Genomic DNA, 26,247 nt, shown 5'->3' with positions numbered 1-26,247 from the left:
GAGGTCTCATAAATAACTACAAATAACTAATGTTAGGGAAATCTGTTTATGTTTTGTTATGCGTTTCTGGATTTTAAAAAAATATATACAATCGGCCGATATATCGGAATATCACATACCACAGGCATTTTTCACGGCAGACATTTTGACTCGTCACAGTTAACAGTGGCTCCGTTGCAGCAACTGTTGTAATGCAATGTGGCAATAAATGATCCGAATCAGTTATAGGCTACTGCCAAGTGTGCACAAACAAGAATGTGTCTTGGTGTTTTGGTGCGTATCGATAAACACAGTGCTAAAGTAAACGGGCACATTATAAATTATAAACATTTACAATAGAAAATATGAAGAAAATACATAAAAGAAACCTGGTTTTAAAGTGGGGAAGCTGTACAGTTTTGTGCAAGAATGTGCAAAATATTGGGTATTTTATTTGGTGTAATATTTGGTGTTTTAAACCCCCAACGTCGTCTTCCAGGCAGCGCTGCCTATCCTACATCCTACTAGGATAAGGCAATGGTTAGGGTTAGGTGCCTTGAAGTTGACGTTGGGGGCTTAAAACACCATTGAGTAAAATATTGACCACTGGATGTTATACTGTAGATGTGTTTGAGGGAAGACTCTGCTGGTGGAAAGGGTCAATATTTAAACTATCCTTTACCGATATCACGATGAAACTTCCCCAGCTGATTACTGACATTAAGTTTTCTAAAATTGTTATGTTTAAATATGCAAATTAGGCATTATCTAATGCTAACTTTCTGTTCATTTAGAAGAAATCTACAGGCGCAAACAGACAAAGTGAAGAAAAAATAAGCACCTAAATGTGTATTTTGGATGTTTTTTCATACTAGTCTGAAAGAAGACATGCTATAGAAGCTAAAAAGAAGACTTTAGTGTCTCCCATTAACAAAGGTCTTTTCAATTTTGATTCATTTCACTTTCATTTGCAATCCTGGCTCTGCATACCCTCAGTTTGGAAACCATAAAGGAATCTGCCAGAACTTTCCTATCAATAAACAACAACAGAAATCAGTTTTCCTGTTCTGTTTCCTTCTGCAGCCAACACCACAGGATGTATGATTCACTGGAGGAGAGGCCAAGATTTGAAAATGTAATGAAAAAAAGTCACTGATCAATACCCTGGAAGCTTACAGAAGACACTACAAAGGATACAGCCAGAGTAAAGTCTGACAGAGAAAACTGGAGTAACTCTGGAACAACGTACTGTCTTCCTCCGTCTCACACGTCCTCCTCTCTCCCACAGAAACACAGAGCCCCTGACACGTAGATTATGTGGTTCAGCTGATAGCAGAGTCAGCTCTGCAGAAGAAAGATTTTAACTGAGTGCATGTGCATGAACCCTCACACTGCTAAGATATGAAAATGTAACCATAAACCATTGTACTGTTGCTTTATTATTCCTGCAGGGACTTAACAGTTTGTCAGTGAGTGTTTCTCTCTGTGGTATTTTTATGATGTTTCAGTTTTTATATGCATGATATATTTCTAAACACAATAGAAGTGAAGTATGTTTCTCTTCTGTAGAGAAGCTACAGAGAGTTTCAGGCGTGGTTTAGCAGAGGAAGCCACAGATGCAATCAGCTGAGGCAAGTTAGAGAGAGAAGGCAAGTGCACCCGGAAGTAAGGCCATTTACCCTTCAAAATAAACACCTTCATTTGATGAAATTCAAATAAAATGGTAATAATCTTAATTTCTGATCGTTCTTATCATTGTTATATAATATTTTTGTATTGTTATTGCTAATAGACATTAACTTAAACATGTAGCATCACAAACATAAAATAGTACATTTAAAACAGAGACTGTCCTCCCGAAAAAAAACGGCCATATAAGTTGTTTGCAATTACGACTCATATTTACGTTTATAGTGACGGCGTCCTCTTATAAAGGGAGACCCTTTATTTAGATCCTTTTTAGGGGGGCTCCCTAAATTTCATCTCAGCCCCCCTAAAAATTATAATATATCTTTTTTTAAATCAGTTTTAGTGCTTCACGTCTGTTAGTGACAGGTTCAAAGGGCTTGAAACAGGTTTAATATCCTGTGTGTCTGTCGCTGATGCTACGCACCTGTAACCCAGTCAAGGAAAGGGTTAACAGAAACGTAGTGTTGGCCAATCAGAGGAGGTTGTGCCCCAGAGAAGAAGTTGGTAGGCTTCTCCTCGGACTGTGAACCTCCTATGGCGCCATTTTGATGCTAACAAGCCATCACCTCCCGTTAGCATCCCATTGACTTCCATTCATTTTGACGTCACTTTGACAGAGAATAACTTTACATCTGAAGAGTTTAAAGACTCTATTTGTCCGTTGTTTATTTCTAAAGAAACACGACAATGTATAAAAGGCTCCATTACCTTGTACCTCACGTTATGGCTCCGTAGCAGACGTTTTTATAAAAATAGGCTAACGATTGTGTCATAACCACGCGACTTACTGTCTCATAGTAGAGGAATTACCGTATAGTACAGGAGAAGCTCTCAGGCAGTTTGGACTTCCATTAGCTGTTTAAGTGCAATTACTAATGTTAACTATCATTTTAGTGATCAATAATTAGCCTGTGTCTATGTTATCTCCTTACATATACCTACGCTCTCCGTCTCTGCTAGATTGGGAATGATTGAGATTTCTCTTGGCACAGCTACCAGAAGACTTCCAACTTTCAGACAGGTTGCTCACGTCACATCTACGTCTTCAAGCTCAGTTGGAGGCTGCTCAGTAACGCTCAGCCATCACCGGGAAAGATCTTCTAATATCCTTCACTGGTCTCCGTCCAGAGACACGGGACCTGTTGGTCCATTATATATATATGTCAATGGTAATTTCATAGCGCAGATTAGAATCCAAATTAAAACCTAAGCAACTAAAAATGTTAGCTGACGTTGTTGTTCAGTAGCTAGCTCAGAGATTATCGGCTAATGAAATTACTTATTTAACGGGGGGGGGGGGGCACTGTATCCGTGTCACATTCTCATTAGGGGCTGAGCCCCCCTAAAGGTCTGATCCTAGAATCGCCTCTGGCTGAAAGTAATGTAGCGAAGTATAAGAGGGCCAAGTTCCTCATAAGGAGGCAGGTTGGGGGGGGTGGATGGGTCAGACAAACACAGGACCTTCACCCAGGAGACCTGCAGATGAGATGCCAATTAGTACTAATTACAGAATTTTATATGTACATAGCATATAATATGAGGTAAATATCAAGATTAAATTGTCATGAAAATGTAAACTGGTAAATACTAGTCTGGATCAACGGAAGAACATTTGGCTTTCTGCGTGTGAGTCCGCTCTCTGTGTGTTGCCGTTCTCAAACTCGGTACGCTTCGGGAAACATCAACCAGAACCTCTGAGCTAGCGAGCTACACGCTGAAAAGTACAAGTTTTGAAGAGACTTTCACTGAATGATTGTAAAGATTTACAAAGAATATGTTTAGGGCATTTCCTCTCTAACTGGGATGTTTTGGGACCGATTGGTGGGATTGTTGTGGACGAAGTACACACGGAGATACACTGGTAAGAGATAATGAGGTTTAACCATGTATCAGCTAATTTAAATAGCTCACGTTACTGTATTGTGTCAACAGTTAACTTCATTTAATATTGAATGTGGCGTTTTCTTTTGCGAGGTGCAAATGTTCCACCAAAACAAGTTCCTTCCTGAGACTATTTAGCAGAGCCACCGTCGCTGCGTCCGGAGCTTAGCGTTTGTGATTGGTTTAAAGAAATGCAAACAACCCAGAGCGTCTTTTTCCTCCTATCCCAGAATGCATCTGTGGTGTAGCCAGACCTTCCTCCACAGCGCTGTGGAGATAGAGACGACAATGCGAGACAAATAGGGAAATTCCAACCTTCTTTTTAATTCAACAAACAACATAAACACAATCAGCAGGATGTTACAGGTAACAGAACATACATGTAACCCCCCCCCAGAAATTTGGACTGTATATATACATAGGCAAAACAATATCACCCCACCCTCCCCAGGACCCCGTGGGCTGGCAACTGGAGTCACAGTCGTCCTCTTAATGTCTCTGCCGTTAAAAGCCACATATCCACATTCACCTGTGTAGCTCCATTGATGCGGGCTGTTCCATATAAACTATGTCAAGAAAAGTCAGAAGCCACTGCTTGATGGTCAAAGTGTGTGGGGGCTTCCAGTGCACCGCCACCATTTTCTTTGCAGCTGTATAAGCCCAGCAAGGACTATGCTTTTCTGACATTTAGAAATCTGGAGTGAAGAAGTGTCATTCACTAGCAGAACTGGTATTGTCCCGGGAACTGTCCCAGAGACGAATGTCTTCAGTTCTGAGGCAACATTTTGCCAGAACCGTGCAACAGGGGATACACTCCCAAAACACATGAAGAAATGTGCCCATGGTCTTTGGATAACACAATGTGCATGAAGCGAAATTCCAACCTTCTTGAGTTTTATTTTGAAAGTAAAAGGCACAGGAAGTCCAGTCGTTAGTCACTGCTGCTGTGATCACCACTGTCAGATTTGGTCAGCGGCTCACTCACCGCTGCTCCTCACACTCAAGCCAGCCGCTGCTGTAGCTTCATTTCACACAGGAGGTAAGAAAACTATTCACTCTTCACCACACACTTATCGCTGTGTGTGTTTGTTTGTGTGTGTGTGTGTGTGTGTGTGTGTGTTCTAGGATTTAGCCATGTCAGGGTTTGGTTTTGGTGAAGTTTGATTGTGTGGCAGCGCATGCAGGTGCGTAAAAATTCGTAATTTGTTGTAATTTGCTTTTGCGCGTAAAGTTATAGCGCGTAATCAGAGAAGCAGAGACAGACAGCGGTGGTGGTGGTGTTGTTGCTGTTTTTGTGAGTGCCCTTTTTGACATGTGAAGGCATCCGTGCACTGCGGTGGTCGGGCACAGCATCCTGGGACTGCAGTAGCCAGATATCAGCCATGCGTTATAGCCGCTGCGTGGGGACTTAGTGAATCCGATGATCCACGGAGCCAAAACCTCCCCGGCTCGGAGGCAGCTTCACGGAGGATCAGAACGGGACTAACCTGAACTGAGATCTCTGCTGCTGGCTGCCTGCCACCCCGCTGCTCGCTTCTTCCTTCTTTTTTTTTTTTTTTTTTTTTTTTACTCCTCGACAGATTGCAAACAAAAAACACATATAGGCTACTTCCTCGAAATCAGCCAGTCCATCACACAGCTTCTACCTTCCCCTCCACCGCCTAATCAAAGGTCACAGTGGTTTTGATACTGTGCTAATCTGCCTGTATTAAAATATATAAACTCATGCAGATGTCTCTCAGTGCTGCAACAAACAACAAATGACTTGTTTCGCCCACAACTCAAAGATATTCAGTTTACTGTCACAGAGGAGAGAAGAAACTAGAAGATATTCACCTTTAACAAGCTGGAATCTGAGATATTTTTAAAGAAAAATGATTCAAACTGATTAATCGATTATCAAAGTTGCAGATTAATGTCTTAGTTGACAACTGATCGATTCATCTTTGCAGCTCTAGACTCTACAGACAGAAGTGCGTTGAGATGTCATGAATAATGATTCATCACCACTTTGGGTCATCACTGACAGGACTACCAGTGCATTGTGGGATGTGAAAACCTTCAGGCATTCATAGCACATAATAAAAAGAAGTGCTTATAATGTTTAGTCCACCCTCACTGATTAGAAGGCGTGGACGGAATATAAGAAACACCTTAGGTTAACACAAGTTTCAAGATAAGGTGAACATTATCAAGAAGGGAGGATGAGCTTTAGCTTTGTGTACCTACAGACTGGTAAATGAGCTTATACAGTATATCATAAACCTTTCGGGCAACACTTAAGGATTGGACACTAGCGCAGTAGTTACAAAATGAGCATTTTCAGACTCCGATTTGGTTCTTTGCGGCTTTTTCTCGCTGCTCAGGATATGTTTCAGTTATTCAACTTTGGAGATGCCACGCTGCAATATGTCATCCATGGTTTCCGTGTCTTTGTTATGACTTTTCTTTAGCTGATGTAACAAGTCCCACATCCCGACACATCTGGTCTCATGGTCAGTTTAGTCAATATTTTTCAACCTGGACTCTATTTTCCCATGCATTGGTGACTAATTTCAACAAAAACCACAATGAAATCTTTTGGTCCAGTATTGAGCAAGAACGCTGTAACTAGCACCCGTAAACCAGACTGTGATGTAATCCATAAGGGCAAATGTTCCCCTTCAGTTTGAGTTGACTAAAAATGCATTTTTGCCACTGACAGGCTCAGATTATTATTCTAAGTGTCTGACAACATTATGGAAATGCTCCCTATAGACAAAGGTGTAATTTACAGGGGGGGTGGGGGGTTACAATCCCACCAATAATCAAAACTGGCCAGTGCAACCCACCCCAAAAACCTCACCAGAATGCAGAAAAATGATGTGTTTGACACCCAAAAGTTTTAATTTTGCTCAAAAGTGGAGATCTCAACCCCTCAAATGTTGAACCCAAAGTTACGCCCTTGCCTGCAGAGACAGACCTTTTTGTTAAAGAGTGAGATCCTTTTTTGTTTAACATGAAACAGCGCCGAAATCCCCATCGCCAAACCCACCAGACTCCATGTAAATAATCAGTACTTTTAGCATGTATAGAGCCAGTATATTACCACATATAAATGGGTGAATCTGTCTGCAGGCATTAAACCCTAAAAATGAGAGAGAAACATTCCAAGAGTCTGACAGTGTGTGGAAAAGAGGAGTAACAAGGTGTGGGTGATGTGGTGATGAGGTTTGACTGAGAGAAGGGACATCAGGGAAAATTACATTTCATCAAAAGAATTTGCATGCTGGGGTTTTTGGCCCTTTTTTAAAGGTCCTATGACATCCTGCTTTTTGGATGCTTTATATAGGCCAGGAGTGGTCCCCTAATACTGTATCTGAAGTCTCTTTTATATAGGCCTTAGTGGTCTCCTAATACTGTATCTGAAGTCTCTTTTATATAGACCTTAGTGGTCCCCTAATACTGTATCTGAAGTCTCTTTATATAGGCCTTAGTGGTCCCCTAATACTGTATCTGAAGTCTCTTTTATATAGGCCTTAGTGGTCCCCTAATACTGTATCTGAAGTCTCTTTTATATAGGCCTTAGTGGTCCCCTAATACTGTATCTGAAGTCTCTTTTATATAGACCTTAGTGGTCCCCTAATACTGTATCTGAAGTCTCTTTTATATAGACCTTAGTGGTCCCCTAATACTGTATCTGAAGTCTCTTTATATAGACCTTAGTGGTCCCCTAATACTGTATCTGAAGTCTCTTTATATAGACCTTAGTGGTCCCCTAATACTGTATCTGAAGTCTCTTTTATATAGACCTTAGTGGTCCCCTAATACTGTATCTGAAGTCTCTTTTATATAGACCTTAGTGGTCCCCTAATACTGTATCTGAAGTCTCTTTTATATAGACCTTAGTGGTCCCCTAATACTGTATCTGAAGTCTCTTTATATAGACCTTAGTGGTCTCCTAATACTGTATCTGAAGTCTCTTTTATATAGACCTTAGTGGTCCCCTAATACTGTATCTGAAGTCTCTTTTATATAGACCTTAGTGGTCCCCTAATACTGTACCTGAAGTCTCTTTTATATAGACCTTAGTGGTCCCTAATACTGTATCTGAAGTCTCTTTTATATAGACCTTAGTGGTCCCTAATACTGTATCTGAAGTCTCTTTTATATAGACCTTAGTGGTCCCCTAATACTGTATCTGAAGTCTCTTTCCCGAAATTCAGCCTTGGTGCAGAATTACAGCCACTAGAGCCAGTCCCACAATGAGCTTTCATTAGGATGTGCCATTTCTGTGTGAGGAGGAGAGAGGGGGGGGCAAGGTGGAGAGTGGGGGTGTGGCCTTGACCAACTGCCACTTTGCTTGTTTGCAAGCCATGATGTCTCTCTCTCTCTCCTGGGTGGGCCAAATTCTCTGGGCAGAGAAAGAGGAGGTAACCTTTCCCCTTATGACATCATAAAGGGAAGATTCCAGATCGGTCCATCTGAGCTTTCATTTTCTCAAAGGCAGAGCAGGATACCCAGGGCTCGGTTTACACCTATCACCATTTCTAGCCACTGGGGGACCATAGGCAGGCTGGGGGAACTCATATTAATGTTAAAAAACCTCATAAAGTGACATTTTCATGCCATGGGGGGAAAGATTAAAAACTTTGAGGTGCCAGCCCAAACCAGCGTGGACAGGAGCTCGCTGCTAGTCACATGATGCAGCCAGTTGAGTCATTAAAGACAGAGATGGAGGTTATGTCTGGTTCACTGGGAAGCCACTGCAAGGGTCTGAATCAACAGGCTTTTTCTAACGTGTCAGCCTTTTAATAATTTGTTCCACACTCTTATAACTCTCAGCAGGAGCACAGCAGATCAGACTCCACACATGCCTAATCAACAAGCACCGCAGCAAATGTCTAGTCAAATACTGTAAAGTTGAAGGCTTGACGTTGTGGTTATGGAATGTGAATGGACTGGCTCTAGCATTAGTTAAAGATGCACTTTATCTGTGTTGAAACATCCCTGTGATGGCAGCTCTGGAGTTGAACCATTGCTCTGGCAGTTGCTTTCTGTTCCCAACCTGTGTTTTTAGGCAGTTTTCCAGACAGCACGTTGGTGGTGGTGTACACAGAAGTGGAAGCATCCCCACATCGGTAGCTCAGGAATGGTGCTTTTCTCGCTTTCGTCTTCCTACCTCCCAAAATAAAGGAATGTAGGACTTTCACTTGTAATGGAGTATTTTCTTCCACCACTGGTTTTGTTGCAACACTGCTGCTCCTTCTGCTGCAACACTTGTCGGGTAACTACATGGCTTGTGTGTGTGTGTGTGTGTGTGTGTGTGTGTGTGTGTGTGTGTGTGTGTGTGTGTGACACGTGTTTTGGAAGAACCTGCTCTTCCACTCTGTGTGAGTAATTCTTTTGTCATGAATTAAATGTAACAAAGTTGACTGACCTGCATACTCCCATTTCCCACCTTCTGAACATGCTGAATAATGATGACAAAGATGTTAGGGAGCTGGCTCGATCCTTCCTGTTCCTGGACCTAAGGAGACGCAAGGTCCCGTTGGCCAGGGAGTCAGAGCCCCACTTCCTTGGTTTCAAACGAAAACCCAGCGGGAAACTTGACACCCATTCTGCGGGTTTTGGTGTCTGGTCAGACCTGAACTATCTTTGTGTCCGATCTGGAGTATCAGTTGAGTGGGTGCGGTCTGACTTTGGGACTGTGAGGGTCTTAAAGCCCGAGACACACCGAGCCGATAATCGGCCGTTGGACAGTCTGGCGAGGTCGGTGACTCGAGTCTGTTCGGTGTGTCCCGTGTCGTCGTCCGTCGGAGGAGCCGTCGGCCTTCATTTTGGCCGATTTGACATGTTGAATCGGAAGGCGGGCACTGCCAGCAGTCGGACTCAAATGACCCATCTGATTGGTGGAGAGCTAACCCAGAAACGAGGAGCGGGATGAGCGTGACTAGAGTCTCTCAAAATCTGACAAAAGTCTTTTAAACTGACCTTTGTTGATCTAAAATGAAGACCGATTCAGCAACTGCACAGCCTATTTCTCTCTTAAAATGTTTTCAGAAACACGTTTCGGTGAACTATTTTAGTACAATATGAGATCGTATTCTGAACAAGCCGCCATGACAGTCTGGCTTTGAATTTCCGGAGAAACCAGACCCACGTGACGTGTTCGTCCAATCAGCTGCCGGTTTTCATTTTTGGGCGACAATACAGATTAGCGCCGCCTGCTGTTATGGAGACGTATTACGACGGTGTATTCCGAGGCACTTTTTTGACCACATGGAACAGACTCGAGTCACTGACCTCGCCAGACTGTCCGACGGCCGATTATCGGCTTGGTGTGTCTCAGGCTTTAGAGGATATTACTACTGACCTTCTGACTTACGTCAGGGCAACAGCTACAGTACATATGGGGGTCATAGCTACCCGCTAACACTAACAGGCGCCCAGTGAACTCTTATGGACTTACTACTACAACAACAACAACACTGGGCTGGACTGAAACTTCTGGGAAAACCTGCATGTCTTCCCTCTGCTGATCACTCTCTTTTTCACTCATTTCTTAAGAATACTGCACTAAGTGAGGACATTGCCATATTCACAGTAAAAGCCAGATTACAAGTTCTTCCTACTAGACTCAACCTTTCTATCTGCTTTCCTACAACTCAGGCCCCTCACGGTCTGTGTAAAATACTTTGCATCACACTACAGAACAGACAGACATGGTTTTATGTCAGTTAGCCTAATAGCTGGTTTGATTTGCATTGAGAGATGATTTTATGGAAAGTACCCCATGCCAATCTCTAGGTATGGTGAAGGGGATGTGATGATGTGGGGGTATTTTAATTCCAAAGGCCAAGGGAACTTTATCAGGATGCATAGTATCCTGGATCCATGAAATAACTGGCCTTTCAAAATAAAAGTCTGCCTGCCTCTATGGGAATTTAACATAGGGGTGTACTGACTTTTGTTGCCAGCGGTTTAGACATTAATGGCTGTGTGTTGAGTTATTTTGAGAGGACAGCACATTTACTCTGTTATACAAGCTGGACACTTAATACTTTACATTGTAGCAAAGTGTAATTTCTTCAGTGTTGTCCCATTAAAAGATATAATGAAATATTTACTAAAATGTGAGGGGTGTACTCACTTTTGTGAGATACTGTAACTACGCCTAAACATAACCAAACTGCCACAGTTTCAAAACGTTAAAGACATGTTTAAAATTGTGACCTTTATATTCAAAACCACAGCTGAAGTTCTCTGGTTTAGATATAAAGTTGTATTATTGAAACACTCCTGTGGGTCGTATTAGAGGGTAGCAACAAACTACTAATATCGTGGTATGGTTTGGAGCACTGATTCCCATCCAGGGGTATGCGTACCCCACAGGGTACTTCTGCAGTTGCCAAGGGGTGCTTGGACTGATCGTAGAGTAGCTCAACTAATTCAAAAAAACTGAAATTATGGTTTGATTAAAAGAATATATCCACATATTAACATTACATCAACTGCAATAACTCAACTCTACATGTTGCAGTTATGTAAGAGTGAAAAGAAGTGTAAACATGTAGCCAAAAGTAATGAATGAATGCAAGAGATAAAAAGCTAAAAGTAATGACAATTCAAATGATTAACCAAAAGTAATGGATATACGGTTGAAACAGTCAGCTTCACTCCGACTAGTAGTAGTATGATTGCTGATCAACCATAGTCTTGCTTTGCCAGAGTTTCCTCCACAGCGCTGCGGAGGAGGGTCTGATTAGTCCATACAGCATTCTGGGATGGGAGAAAAACGTGCTCTGGTTTATTGGCATTTCTTTAAACCAATCACAATCCTCTTGGGTGGTGCTTAGCACCGACCAAAATAGCCTTGGGAAGTAACTTGTTTTGGTAAAACGTGTACGTTCAAAAATAGTTTTAGTCGTGCGACAGAAAACTCAGATTGGACAGATAGTCTACCTAGCTGTCTGGATTTACCCTGCAGAGATCTGAGGAGCAGTTAACCATAGTCCTCACAAATCCACCAGAGGTTAGAACGCCAACACAAAGGAAGAGGAAGGTAATGGGACATCCGGCTGAAAAGATGGACATCTGGCGGAATTTCTGGCGGCACCGGAGCAATCCTGGAAGTGGAACGTTGTAGATATAGACAAAACCAACCATAACATTCACAGATTAATTGTATGAAAAATTAACAATATCCACCTTTATATAATGAATAGTGTTATACATTTGGAATTGATTAAGGGATACATGAGTTCATCTGACATAGCTGTGGCAGTACCTGACCAAAGAGGTTGGGAACCAGTGGTTTGGAGGACTGGTTGGTGTGTGGGTGTTTGATTATTTATGTAATGGCTCCTCTAGTTCCAGCTAACAGTCCATAGCGAGGGAGTGCTTAATTGACTTTGTGGGTGTGTTTGTGTGCACTTGTACCCAACACACACACACACACACAAACACACACACACACACAGATAGGGAAAAGCTCAAGGGGCAGAGGGCGCGGTGGGTCCAGCCCTTAATCAGTATTGACAGCACTGAAACACAGCAACAAGGACTATAAGACCCAACAGGAACCACACACCTGCATATATTTTCATATTCAAAGACACTTTACACACGTTAAAAAGATCATAGAAGACCACACTAAACACACAACATTAAAATGGTAATTTTGGTCTGGACCCTATTTTCTAGGCCTGCTTCGAACAATTATATTCATTGTTAATTCATCTGTGGATCATTTTCTGGATTAATGGATTAGTTGTTCGGTGTCTAAAATGTCATAAAATGGTGAAAAATGTGTTTCAGTGGTTCCCAAAAAGTCCAAGATGAAGTCCTCTAATGTCTTGTTTTGTCTACAACTCAAAGATATTCAGTTTACTGTCACAGAGGAGAGAAGAAACTAAAACATATTCACATTTAACAAGCTGACATCAGAGAAGTTTGTCTTTTTCCCATAAAAAAATAAAATGATTAAGTAATTATCAAAATAAGATTATTGTATTAGTTGACAACTAATCCATTAATATTTGCAGCTCTAAAATACACTTTTCATAAGTTAAAAGGAACATAGAAAGCAACCCTTTACACACAACATCAATCACACATATAAAAGCTGTTCTGAAAAAGTGAGTTTTGTTGATTAGTGATTAGTGATGTGAATGCAGACATTGGTGTTTGGTGCTGTCTCAGATTAGCCTAGAAATCTAGACGCACCCTTGCGGCAGCAAATTTAATTTGCAGCCAGGGTCGTCTAGCAACTCTCCGTTGGCTTGCGAGCTGGAAAAACCAAACTCTAGTCAGGCCAATCACATCGTGTATAGAGTTGGTGGGCGGGGCTTATGGCTGCTGCTGCTGGGAACAGCGGTGTTCTGGAAGACTTGGAGTTCAGCTTTTCTTTGAGAAAAGAACAAAGAACGGCACTGAAATCATTCTTAAAAAAGGAAGATGTGTACGGAGTTTTGCCGACCGGATACGGCAAAAGTTTAATCTATCAACTAGCTCTGCTACCTTCTTCGTGGGGGGGAGGGAATTTGAAAGACAACCGTTTATCCCGCCCCTCTGATTGAGCCCTGCCAATGGTGAGTTCCCAGACCCAACATCTTAATGTGGGGCTGGCTTGTCAGGCTAGTCTCAGATGTGTTTTGGGGAGAGAGTTTCAGGGGTGGGAAGGGGCTTTTCGCCAGGTCCGTTGTAGGGTTGGGCGGTATCCAAATTTTGATACCGTCAAACCTCCTCCCTGTTTTACCGCGGTATACGGTATCACCGTGACTAATTAAAAATGATGACGTAAGGCTCAGACGGCGTCACCAAACTGTTGGCTTGTTCACCGTTCAGAAACTGAATACCAAACACTAATACTGAAACAATCATAACACAACAACTTACAAAAAAACTACTTTCTCCTCCACACGGTCACGTGATGACAACCACACATAATTACATAAATTATATTTAATATTTAATCCTTGTCTCCTATATAAGTGCACTGCATTTTTTTTAATGACGGTATTGAAACTGATACCGTTGCTATTTTTAAGACCCCGCGGTATACCGTATTACCGCCCAACCCTAGTCCGTTGCTTGGTCCTGAGTAGAGCACCAGAGGCCTCACGATACGATTTCATCATGATTCTTATGTAATTATACGATATTATTGCGATTTTGAACATATTGCAATATTATGGGATATATTGCAATTTATTACCGTTTTTTCAACTTCAAATCTTTCCCAATTTCAAATGATGTCTCCAAAAGGAAATTTTGTCAACATCTGTTTGATCTAAAAAGATAAATTTCTCTGTTTCTTCATCTCACTTCAATTTTATTGCTGCAAAATGGGATTGTCAAGCAGACAAACTGACCAACACATATATAATAATAGATCCATACTTGGCGTCTATGTATCTATACACTATTGCCACAGAAAATATTGCAATACTATGCTGTATCGATTCCTCCCCTGCCACGTCTTAGTCGATTAGTCGACTAATCGGTCGTTTTGGTCTTAGTCGACTAAGATTTCTTTAGTTGATAACGCATTTTTTATGCTTATTCATGCTTAATTACTCATTTCCAAGAAACTTATGAGCACATTTCTGGTAAACACAAGATTTAAAGTGGTGCTTTTGCAGGATTAATTGTGGAGAAACTCAGTTTTACAGATGGTTAATTAACTACATTTATATTGTGCTTTTCTAGTCTTAACCACCTCTCAAAGAGCACAGCTCTGTCGATTACATCAACTAATCGATTAATCGACAAAATCATATAAGTGTTAGTCGACTAAGAATTTCTTTAGTCGAGGACAGCCCTACTCCCCCCCCCCTCCCCTAGTAGGAAGGCGCCTAGTTCTGTACAATACCTGACCAAAAAGATGTGGACACCTGAACTTTGCAGCTACATGTAACACTGGAATGTGTGATTGTGACATCATGGGCTTTATCATGCTGCTACAGGAACTAGCACGTCAGGCGGGATTACATAAGCTCTCCTTTCTCTGTTTATTGAGAAACGTTGAGTTCACCATCCGAGGCAGACTGACCACGAGCTACGAGGTTGTGAAATGAAAGTTGCTCTATATATTTCCATAACTGGAATAAAAATGCTGCTGAAATGTAAAGAAAGAGGAGAAACATCTTAAATCTCACAGTGTTACACTAACCCAAAGTGACTGTGGATCAGGGGTTGAAGAGATTACTGTGAAACCAAAAGGTCGCAGGTTTGATGTTCCCTGCAGCAGCGCGTCGAGTTGAATTAACGCTCAGTAACTCGCTGAAGAACCTTCCTGCTGGATAAAAGCATCTCTCACTTTTCTCCGAAGAAGAGGCTACGGTTACAAAGGCCACAGTTAATTTTATGTATGCCTGTATGATTGCTGCTTGTATGTATGCCTGTGTAGTGTTGTGGTGTTAGTGTGCGTATGTGCGTGTGGTCAAAAACTGTATGTGCTTCCGGGTCCAGATTGGTTCCTATTTATACCAAGGGCACTAATTGGCTCTTACAACAGGATTAAGTGTCTGTTTACGTACTTCACAGTCAGATGGATGTTTAGCAATCAACCATGAGCAAATGTTGTAACAACCAGGGACCAGCCTCCAGCTGTTGACACAGTCATTAGTCTGCTGCTGTGCTTTTCACTGCTGCAGGTGTTTAAAGACCTAAATCACCTGCAGAACTCGAAACAATCAACAACAAAAATCGCTGACCTCAAACGGCTGAACACGCGCAGAAAGACGATAATTATATTTTTAGTTAAAGCTTTAGTGCGTAACTTTTTGATATTAATGAACGTCCGTCACATTCAAGCCATTACCAGATGAGTTGCTACAAAGCTAATTAAGACTATCAGCTCCACACAACTCTCTCTGGATTTCTCAGTATGACTATGTTCAGAAGATTGTGGCGTCCGGCGACTTTCCCGCGCAGAAACTCGAGTGAAGATAATGACCTCTTCTGAAGAGTCCGTCATCTTATTTTAATCCGTTGTTGTTCTTTCTCCAAAGTATTTTCTCCTATTTACACCAGCACGCACATGCTCAGTGTGTGTGAATGGTCATGTGATATGTGTTGTCAGACGTGTTAATATGGACGCAAACAAGGTCGTAACTTTTGGGTTTATCATTAGGGGTGAGATCTCCACTTTTGAGCAAAATTGAAATTTTGAGCATATCAAACACTTCATTTCCTGCATTTTGTTAAAATTTTCTTCAACAATTTGTGCCATTTCTGCATCAATTTATTGTGCAAATGTCTTTAATTATGTAAAGGAAATTATTATTAGATATTTGGGGGATATATGCACTCAATATCGTTATCGCAATATATCGAAAGTGTCGCAATAAGTATGCGATATTTAGTTATTTTGTGGAGCACTGCGTCCCGTCCGTTGGCTGTGTGGCTTAGTTGTGTTTGATTTAGAGCTTGAAACACTATAATGATCATGTTTCATTGGCCGGTTACCGTGGTTACCGTGCCACTTGCACATGTTAGTGCACGTCAGTGCACGGGGTCACTACGTGACCAACCCTATGGAGCGTACCACGTGTGTGCATATTTCAACAGAGTGACAGTGTGAGTGAAGAAATAGAGACAACTAAACGGAACAAATCAGAAAAGTGAATGAAAAGTTGTGTCCTGTTCTCTTTATTTATTTATTTTATACTGTCCAACCAGTAAAACATGTCCTGTTCTCTTTATTTATATATTATATACTGTCCAACCAGTAGAACATGTCCTGTTCTCTTTATTTATATATTTTATACTGTCCAACCAGTAGAACATGTCCTGTTCTCTGTATTTATATATTTTATACTGTCCAACCAGTAGAACATGTCCTGTTCTGTAGACATGGTCCTTATTTATTTATTTATTTATGTATTCATATTGGACCAGTCCAATATGACATATGTCAGTTGAAATAACCCTTGTGTTGTAAGAAAACTTGTTTAATTTGTTATGAATCTATTTTGATGCATTTTCCTGTCACTTTTTGTAATTTTACATATGTTTAAAAATATTGAAATTAATATCAATATCGCAATATTCGCAATATCACATTTTGTCAATATCGTGCAACCCTACCCCCATCCCCCCCCCTGTCAATTACGCCTGTGGACGCAGATTAGTTCTGCTACTGGGGCTGAAACTCTAGCGTTTGTCGATCAGATATTACATTGACAGTCTCTGAGGGTAGACACATTTATGTTGTCTGGTGGTATATCTCATGAGATCGCCAAATCCTGTTTTTAGAAACGTGTCTTTCAAAACAGGCCGTTTTATTCTGATGGATATGAGGCCTTTAATCTCTCTGTCAGTGGAACAGCAGGCTTGATTTGTGCTGGTGTTTTTGTGGTATTTCAGCGGCCTGTGAGCTTCCTCACGTTGCTCACAGTGGTGATTTAGGATGTTGTGGGAGTGTCAGCTGATTCTGAATGCCAAAAATGTCACAGTAAATTGAGCTCACACACACACACACACACACACACACACACACACACACACACACACACAGTCTGTTGTGCCAAGCGTTTAAATGGAGTCGTGTTGTTGCAGGTCAGGAGATAAGAATCGTCTGATGAAAAACATGATGTTTCCTGGTGCCAAACAAGAGGAGTCTTAAGCTCCTTAAAGACAGAAAGGTTCAGTGATCGGTTACTGTAACGGCCGGATGGAAATCAGACGTGTGGGTAACCTGACCGGCCCGGACACACTGCAATGATACTGTGTGTATAACAAACATTTGCAGCGCAAGAAACAGGAAGTGTTTTGCAAACTGGCAGTCATATGATGTCAGTGTGCAACCATCCAACTGTCCGATGTTGCCAAAAATGACAAGACACCAGTCAGTCAGGAGGCTCTCTCTCGTAAAAGGTCCCCCCATCCCTTCTACAGTAGTCTGGTTCAACGGATGGACCGTATTAACCCGGATATAAGACTTTTTTTCCCCCTATGAATTTGTCTGAAAAAGTTGGGGACTAGACTCTTTATATATATATATATATATATATATATATATATATATATATATATATATATCTCAATCAGGAGAGACTTCGTTGCAGATATGCAAAGATTTATTGTACGAATGCATGATATGACATGTACAGTCTTTGGAGATTAGACTCCATCATTATTAAATGATATATAATTAGTGGGTTAGAAGGCCAGAAGCTGATCCACCGATGGAGTCTAGACACTGATGCGGTGTGAAGAACCCGAATATCGAACCGAGGAGCCGACGCAGTCTGGTTGGAGGAGGAACCAGGAGCCGTGCAGGATGAAGGCCGGAGGAGCAAGGGGAGGATGAGGGTTGTGTTCTTAGCCTGAAATGACAACTGAGCGGCAGAGAGAGAGACAGGTTTAAAACAAGGGTGTCGTGCTGTGATTGGCTTGAGAAATACAAGGCCTCTTCTGATTGGTTAGATAAAAGTGAGCGCCTCTACCAGCTGTTCAGTTTTAGAAGAGAGAAATGTGATTAAGTTTAGAAGTCTTCCTGCCAGAATTTACGCTGAGCGCCATTTAGTTGAAAAGTATCACGTTATAACATAACAAAACATATAAAAATGTGTCCCCCTGAACAGTGTAAATGAATAGCTCTACTGTAAGCTTTGTACAGTCCCATTTACCTGGGCTAAGCTGTGAAAAGAGTCTTCGCCCCACCCACTGCTGACTCCTGGTCACAAAACAACTAGTCTATATCGACCACCTTTCTATACGGGATTGCCGGAAGATCCGCCGGATGTCCCTCCCTCTTTTTCGGCCGGATGTCCGTCACCTTCCGCATCCTTTTGTGTTGGCGTTCTAAACTCCAGTCCATCCGGGAAACATTCTCCGAGCTAGAACCGACAATCAAATTATATTATTATTTCTTCCATTTTAATTCCAGAGCTCGCCTTCCTACGCGCACATGTTCCACCGAAACCAGTTCTAATACCGCCATACCGCCTCCCAAGATGATTATGATTGGTTTAAAAAAAAAAAAAAAGCCAATCAACCAGAGCGTGTTCATGTCCTATCCAGGAATGTTGTGTGGACTAGCCAGACCCTCCTCCGCAGCGCTGTGCAGGAAGGTCTGGCAAAGCGAGACTCCAAAACAACTGACATACATTTTTTTAAGATTGCAAATTAGTTGTATAAAACAATGGAACAGATGAAAGTGTTTGCGCTTGTTACATACCTAAGACTTCACACGATCATGTGATCAAAAAAGAGTTATCTCGAGACACTTTACAGATAGAGTAGGTCTAGACCACACTCTATAATTTATAAAGTTCCAACAATTCCAGTAGTTCCCCCAAGAGCAAGCATTTAGTGCGACAGTGGCGAGGAAAAACTCCCTTTTAGGAAGAAACCTGGGACAGACCCTGGCTCTTGGTAGTTGGTGTCTGACGGTGCCGGTTGGGGGTGTGATGAACAGTGGCAATAATAGTCACAATAAAGATAATGGAACAGTGACTAGAAAATGGTAGTCATAGTAGTTAATGTCATAGCAAGGCACTGCAGGGCGTTACAGGATGTAGCACCGTACCTAATACAATGGGTACAGTCATGTTTTTTCACAAATTCCAGCACACTTCTAAAAGTACTTTTTACAACTTCATTTAGTTATTTAAAGAAAAGTACAATCATGAAATACATTCTACTTAGATATTATTCTAGCTGAACTTGTGCTGAATAGAAAAAAGTCAAGGTACTTTGAAAATACTGCCTATATTTGTTCATTTTGACACAGTACACAGTAAATGCTTTGTGCAGTTGATGGAAATGACCGCTAGGTGGCAGTGTCACACAGTGTCTCTCCTGTGTTCGTGTTCAGTGAAAGTGTAATAACTCACCTGCCAGCACCCTGCATTAGAAACATTACCCGGATCTTTCTGCTGTCAGTCAGGTCACAAGTGTATTTGAGGGGCTGTATGAGTCATTATTTTTCGTTTCTTCTCCACGTGTGTGTCTGTTTTTCTTTGAGTCACGTTGGCGCCGGCTTCCTGCCATCCTGCAGCAGCACAAAACCACTTGTGTGCTGGGATGAAAACCTGTTTGTTCTGGAGGTAAACCACCTCAGTAGTTCATTGTTTTAGACTGAGAAGAGGCTCTGGGTTCCAAGAATTAAATGTGCAGCATGCTTGAGGAAAATGACTAACAATTCCAAGGAAAACATTATTTCTGTTGTGTGTGTGTGTGTGTTTTTGTGGAGTTTTGATCCCTCGGTTTGATCATGTAAACTTTCCTGTTGACCCATTTTCACAAAATGTCTATATCAGAAATGTTGGTTTCTTTCGACCAAATTGCCAAAAATGAACATGGATGGTTCCATTTAACGCTCTTCTGAAGTAAAATGAAGGATCAGTACACTACTTTCATTGAATTTTGGGTGTTTTTATTAAATGTTATAGCATATTTCTGCTTTTTAAACTCAAAAATTAGGTTTAGTGTGCATGAATTCCAAGAATAAGTGTAAAACTGGTTGTATGAGTTGGTAGTAGTGGGAAAAAAGCATCAAACGTAAAAGTGACAAAAATGTCCAAAAAAGGGTCAAAAGCTTAGAAAAAACATAACAAAAAAGCAACACAATGTCAAAAAAGCAACAAAAACATTGAAAAAAATCAGCAACTTAAATTTTTTTTATAAAAAATAAATAAATAAATGCGACAATAAGCAGAAAAATACTTCAACAAAAAGCGGCGGAAGCCTAGGGGAAAAAAAATGTTGATAAAAGTGTATTTCGCCAGGAGGACAACATAAGGGTTAAATATAATGCATCTCAAGTTAGTTTTCCATGGGCAAAGTAAAGCAGAGGAAACCAGCTGATTTAAAACAACTGACTCACTGTAAGAACAACGGTCATTAAGAATAATGGAGGATGTGATTGCTACATAATGAGCTGCTTTACAAAGAGGAGCTAAGGCCCAGTATTGATCAGGAGTAGGAACTGACTGCTTCCGCTGTCTGTGGCAGCTTAACCCAGTCAATGTATTTAGTATTAAACCAAGTGTATTTCTTATGTAATCCTGTGTTTTATGTATTCATTTGCATTCATTAAAATGGCTGCTTTAAGAGAAGTTCTGCAGAAAATATAATTGTTTAGGGACTTGCAGTTTGTGCATAAACAACAGAGGAGAGAAGAAACTAGAAAATATTCACATTTAACAAGCTGGAATCAGAGACGTTTTACTTTTTTCAAAGAAAAATGACTCAAACCGATTTAAATGATCAAAATAGTTGCCGGTACATTGATATTTGTACCAGACGGGGTATTAATAGAACACATTGCTGTGTGCACTGGCGGGGTACGAATAGTATTCATTTCTAATTGCACCAGGGTATGAATAGCATACACTGCTAATTGTACCAGAGGTGCAAATAGCCTCACCCTTAATTTAATAGTTGACAACTAATCGGTTAATCGATTAATCTTTGCAGCTCTATGCAGAAGAGAGGGAAGGGGGCAAATTAGGAAGTGTGAGGGCACATTTTAGGAATCCGAGGATATCAATTATTATATTTCGAGGCACTGAAATGCTGAAGTGAAGGTAGGAAGCGAGTATAGTGAGTATATAAATGAGTCATTGTAGTCTGAGGGCAGGGACTACTTTCCCTTGCTGACGCCTACCAGACTCCATAGAGAAATATTGCAATTTAGGCAGAGAGTGATTGAGCTGCAGCTTCAAGCATAGTCATACACATTTTCCCCTTCTGTGTGTGTGTGTGTGTCTGTGTCTGTGTCTGTGTGTCTGTGTGTCTGTGTGTGTGTGTTGGCCTCACACATGGGTGGGAGTCTGAATGTGTTGGTCCTTCTCTGGAATGTCAACAGTGAGTCATGTCGTCTTGCTCAACTCGAGGCGTGGAGCCGCTCCATCCTCCAGTTTCACTCACACTCTCCTCCCTACAATCCATTCAGGTTCTGCCAGTTTCCAGAAACAACCTTTACTCACAGAAATATTCAACATGTCATGAACTTCAGATACCATAGTGTATTCTATCTATCTATCTATCTATCTATCTATCTATAAACATCAGCATGCTAGCAATGTCATTGTGAATGAATGAAGTGAAGCTAAAGTGACAACATTCATATGTTGTCATTTGTCATATAAACCTAGTTTCACATCTGCAATAGTTAGTAATTACATGGGTTGCGCTGGGTCAGCATTGTTGTGACAGTCATCCTTTAGTGTAAAAATAGAAGCAACCTGGGCCTGACTAGACAGGACAAGATATGAATAGAGATTCTAGATCAAAGACAGCTGCCCTTGGAAATTGCATTATGGAAATCATAGATGAGGCACTCAGAAAGTAATTGCATGCATTTCCACAACAAACTTTAAAAGCATATCTGTCTGTCTGTCTGTCTGTCTGTCTGTCATCATACATATTCTCAGGAGAACTAATTTGACCATATGAACTGACAAACAACATCCATCCCTGTAAAACCAACACTAATGTGTTAATAAGTGAGCAATAGAGGTGATTTATAAGCAGATTTTGTTACTTCAGACGGAGCCAGTCTAGCTGTTTTCCTGTGCTCTCTTTGTGCTAAGCTAAGCTAACGGCTGTAGCTTTTAGATGTATCGTACAGACATGAGTGGGATCAATCTTCACATCTAACTCTCGGCAAAAGAAAGCAAAGAAGCTTATCTACCAACATTTTCTTTAAATATTTGAGAACAAGGTTCAGAGTCGTTATCGTATGTTTCAGTGATTGGTAGATATGCTAAACTACCAGCCCGTTATGAAGTATCTGTAGTCAAAATCAACAATGTGTTAGTGTTGTACTGGCTGTGAGGCGCTACATTGACTACGTTTACATGCACTTAATATGTTTTTGCCCTTATATCGAAAAAGACGATATTCTGACTAAGCTGTTTCCATGGCTAATGAAAGTAAATATTCCACTAATATTCCCGTTTACATTCAGCCGTGCAAAATATGATTTTTTCATAGTTTTCCAGCGCTGGCGGACTTGTTGGACCGTGTAAACACAGCGTCCCTCCTTCATTCCTTCAACCAGCTTCTTGAAAAGGTCGGCGTAGTGATGTGTGCAAATATCCAAAAACCTGCTGCTGTCCAAGTCTTTGATAATGTTAAAAAAGTAGCTGTGTTTCTCCTTATCGGGTCTGCAGCCCTGCAAACTGTTGGCTGCTTGGTTTGTGTACAGCAACCATAGCAACGCACAGAGCTGACCATAAGTCGTAAACAGGCAAGAGGCCGTAAACTGTCACAAACTGCAGTAAAAACCCTGATTGAGATGCATTTTCCAAATGCATACATGCCCAAAGAATGCCTCTAAAACCTGAATAATACCTGAATATCACACGTTTTAGTGTGAAAATGCTACATTTGGAAAAAGGCCGTATTCTGAATATCCAACTGGAATATGCTGTTTACATGACCAGGATCAAATTCGGAATATTGTCATATTTGGAATAATAGTGTAATATTGGTGTGCACTTACTCAATGACGATTGAATCAGGGCTGCAAAACCATTATATCAAGTACTGATTAATCTGCCGATTATTTTCTGGATAAATCGTTTGGTCCTTTAAAATGTCAGAAAATGGTGATGAAATGGCCGGGTTGGCTCAGTGGGTAGAGCAGGCGCACATTTACTGAGAGGCTTTAAGCCGGTGACACACCAACCCGACGGCCGACCTTCAGCAGAAAAGGCGGTCGGACTGACTGCCTCCCGCAGTTGGCAAAAAAAAGTGCCTCAGAACACACTGAAGCGATGCCGACTGCCGACGAACGCGTCACGTGGGTCTGGTTTCTCCGGAAATTCACAGCCAGACTGTCATGGCGGCTCGTTCAGAATACGATCTCATATTGTACTAAAATAGTTCACCGAAACGTGTTTCTGAAAACATTTTAAGAGAGAAATAGGCTGTGCAGTTGCTGAATCTGTCTTCATTTCAGATCGACAAAGGTCAGTTTAAAAGATTTTCGTCAGATTTTGAAAGGCTCTAGTCACGCTAATCCCGCTCGTCATTTCCGGGTTAGCACTCCACCAATCAGATGGGTCATTTGAGTCCGACTGCCAGCAATGCCCGCCTTCCGACCGAGCAAGTCAGATCGGCCAAAATCAATGCCAACGGCCAACGACGGCACGGAACACACCGAACAGACTCGAGTCACCAACCTCGCCAGACGTCCGACGGCCGACGGCCGATTATCAGGTTGGTGTGTCAGGGGCTAGATACTGAGAGGCTTATGCCTCGACGCAGAGGTCCAGGGTTCGAGTCTGACCTGTGACGATTTCCTGCATGTCTTCCCCCTCTCTCTCCCCCCTCTCACCTAGCTGTCATATCGATTAAAGGCGGAAAAGCCCAACAAAATAATCTTTAAAAAAAAAAGAAAATGGTGATGACTGCTCGTATGTCTTTCTCAAGGCCAACAGTCACGTCATCTAATGTATTGTTCTGGTAGACCAACAGTTGAAAAATCAAACTGTTTACTGCAGTGGTGTAGTCTAGTTTTTTGTTGTGAGTATACTGTGATTTTTTTCCCTCCCAGCTTCATACTCGCCCATCCCAGAGCGACACGTCCCAGAGCGACGTTACCGTGTATAGCATCAGCCTCATCTGGCTCATTTTCTATATTTTCTGTACATTAACGTCTGCTGCAGTGTCTACTGAAGCTTGAGTTTGAGTTTGCTTTCATTTTACATCTCCTATAGCAGTGTTTCTCAAATGGGGGTGCGTGTCCCCCTAGGGGTACTTTGGAGGACTGCAGGAGCTACGTGAGATATTTAACAACATGTTTAATAGTTACAAGGCTGTTGTCCGGAACATTGTTCCTCTTCATGTAGACTTTTCTTTTTCCTACCAAAAATGTGACATTTGTGTCTCCTTCTTTGGACCTATTCTTGCCTTCCTCCCTTCTATTTTCCTTCTACTTTTTACAACTTTCTCGCTTTTTTCAGTTATGTCACTGTTTTTGATACTATTTTCGATCTATTTTTACCTTCCTTCCTTCCTTCTACCATCTTTATTTTCCAAGTTGTTGTCTTTTTTACAGTATTTGTCTCCTTTTCTCATTAGGATTTAAATGTTTTTCAGTTACCAGGCCGTTGTTTAGTAAATCTATCGCTGACAGCGCTGTACTGTTCCTCTTTATAGAGACTTTTTTTTCTACCAAAATGATTAGCGGTGGCTTAAAGAAACAATCCAAAAGGGGTACATTATTGAAAAAAGTTTGAGAAACACTGTCCTATAGTCTATAGCGATTCACATTAATGCAAAGCAACTGTGTTGTTGTTCCTAAGTGACTCGCAGTGAATTTATGAATGAAAATTGTGAAAGTTGGCTCACAAAGAAATCATCGTTACTTATCTTCCGATTTTTTTTAAGTGGGTATAAGGAGATTCTTGATTCTTGACCTTTCCTAGTGGGTATACGGCGTATACCTGCGTATCTATCGTAGACTACACCACTGGTTTACTGTCACATAAGACACAGAAAAGCGGTAAATCCCCACATTTTAGAAGCTTGAAAAACGGTATCTCTGCTTGAAAAAAAGACTTAAACGATGAATCGATAATCTAAAGTTTGTATGCTAAATATAGCCCGACACAGCCTGCACCCAGACAATACATTTACTCCCTGTACAACCAACACTAAGGTGTCTAATTAGTGAGCAATAGAGGTAATTATAAGCAGATTTTGTTACTTCAATAGAGGTAATGTTACTTCAGATTTTGTTACTTGTTGATTCAATATGACGATTGAATCAGGGCTGCAAAACCGTTATATTAAGTATTGATTAATCTGCAGATTATTTTCTGGATAAATCGTTTGGTCCTTTTTAAAATGTCAGAATGTCACAGAAGACACAGAAAAGCTGTAAATCCTCACATTTTAGAAGCTTGAAAAACGTTATTTGTGCATGAAAAATGATTAACAATTAATCGATAATCAAAATCCCCTTAATAAACAGACAGGTGCCTCAAGCAGAAAGGCCAGCCCCACTCTCTCCCCTCTCATTGGCCGTCTTTGAGCTCCCCTCTGGCCAATCACGTCTCCTCCCTCCCCTCTGCGTCCCGCCCAGCTGAATGTTCCCCTCCTGTGTCTGTGTCTCTGCCGCACTCCGCTCTCAACCTCCCACACTGTCTGACGGGGCTCTGTGAATGTGTGTGTGTGCGTCTGTGGATGTCTGTGAGAGAGTGTGTGTTGCAGAGTGTGTGTTTGTGTGTGTGTGAGGAGATTTAAAGGGAGAAAAGACACTGCAGAGGAGGAGAGCGGTGGCTTCTTTTTCAGGGTTTTAGAGTCAGTGTGTTTCCTGACGGAGAGACAGTTCAGGGAAGTTGATGATGATGATGATGATGATGAGGATGATGATGGGCTTCCCTCAGCCTCCACGGGCTCAGGTCAGTGTGTGCCGTCACTGTAGAGCTGCTGTCAGGTGCATGTGTTTAAGTGCGTGTGTGTGTGTGTGTGGGGGGGGGTGCAGGTGCGTGTGTATGTGTGTATGTGTGTGTGTGTGTGTGTGTGTGTGTGCATGAAAAGGAAATTCCTGCCCCTCTTGCCATTACATAATCAACCTGTTTATAATGCAGTGTTTTTCAGCCTGTTGCTATAGTTCCCAGGTTGTGTGTGTTTTGTGTGCTGCCAAATGTTACTGCATGAAACTGTTATCTTAATAACTTAATATGAAGTTATTGCGTTTTTAAATTAGTCTTTTAGACTGTCAAATATCAAAAATATCAAGAAATG

General features: G+C 41.4%; 1 protein-coding gene across 2 annotated transcripts in view; it reads left to right on the top strand.

Annotated features, from left to right (window-relative positions):
- Window positions 1-4,502: 4,502 nt before the first annotated feature.
- The window catches only part of pld1b (phospholipase D1b), a 67,018-nt gene continuing 45,273 nt past the window's right edge, over window positions 4,503-26,247 (top strand). Inside the window, exon 1 of one of the 2 annotated variants that reach the window (XM_031285183.2) lies at window positions 4,503-4,588. The gene's annotated coding sequence lies outside the window, so the exon portion shown is untranslated. Of the gene's footprint in view, window positions 4,589-25,613; window positions 25,902-26,247 lie in introns of those variants that run through there. The other variant, XM_031285184.2, reaches the window with a different exon arrangement.

Source organism: Sander lucioperca, chromosome 14 (genome assembly GCF_008315115.2).
Source record: "Sander lucioperca isolate FBNREF2018 chromosome 14, SLUC_FBN_1.2, whole genome shotgun sequence".
Lineage (NCBI taxonomy): Eukaryota > Metazoa > Chordata > Actinopteri > Perciformes > Percidae > Sander > Sander lucioperca.
The sequence above is the reverse complement of the archived record's forward strand: the minus strand, read 5'-3'. Positions and strand labels throughout refer to the sequence as shown.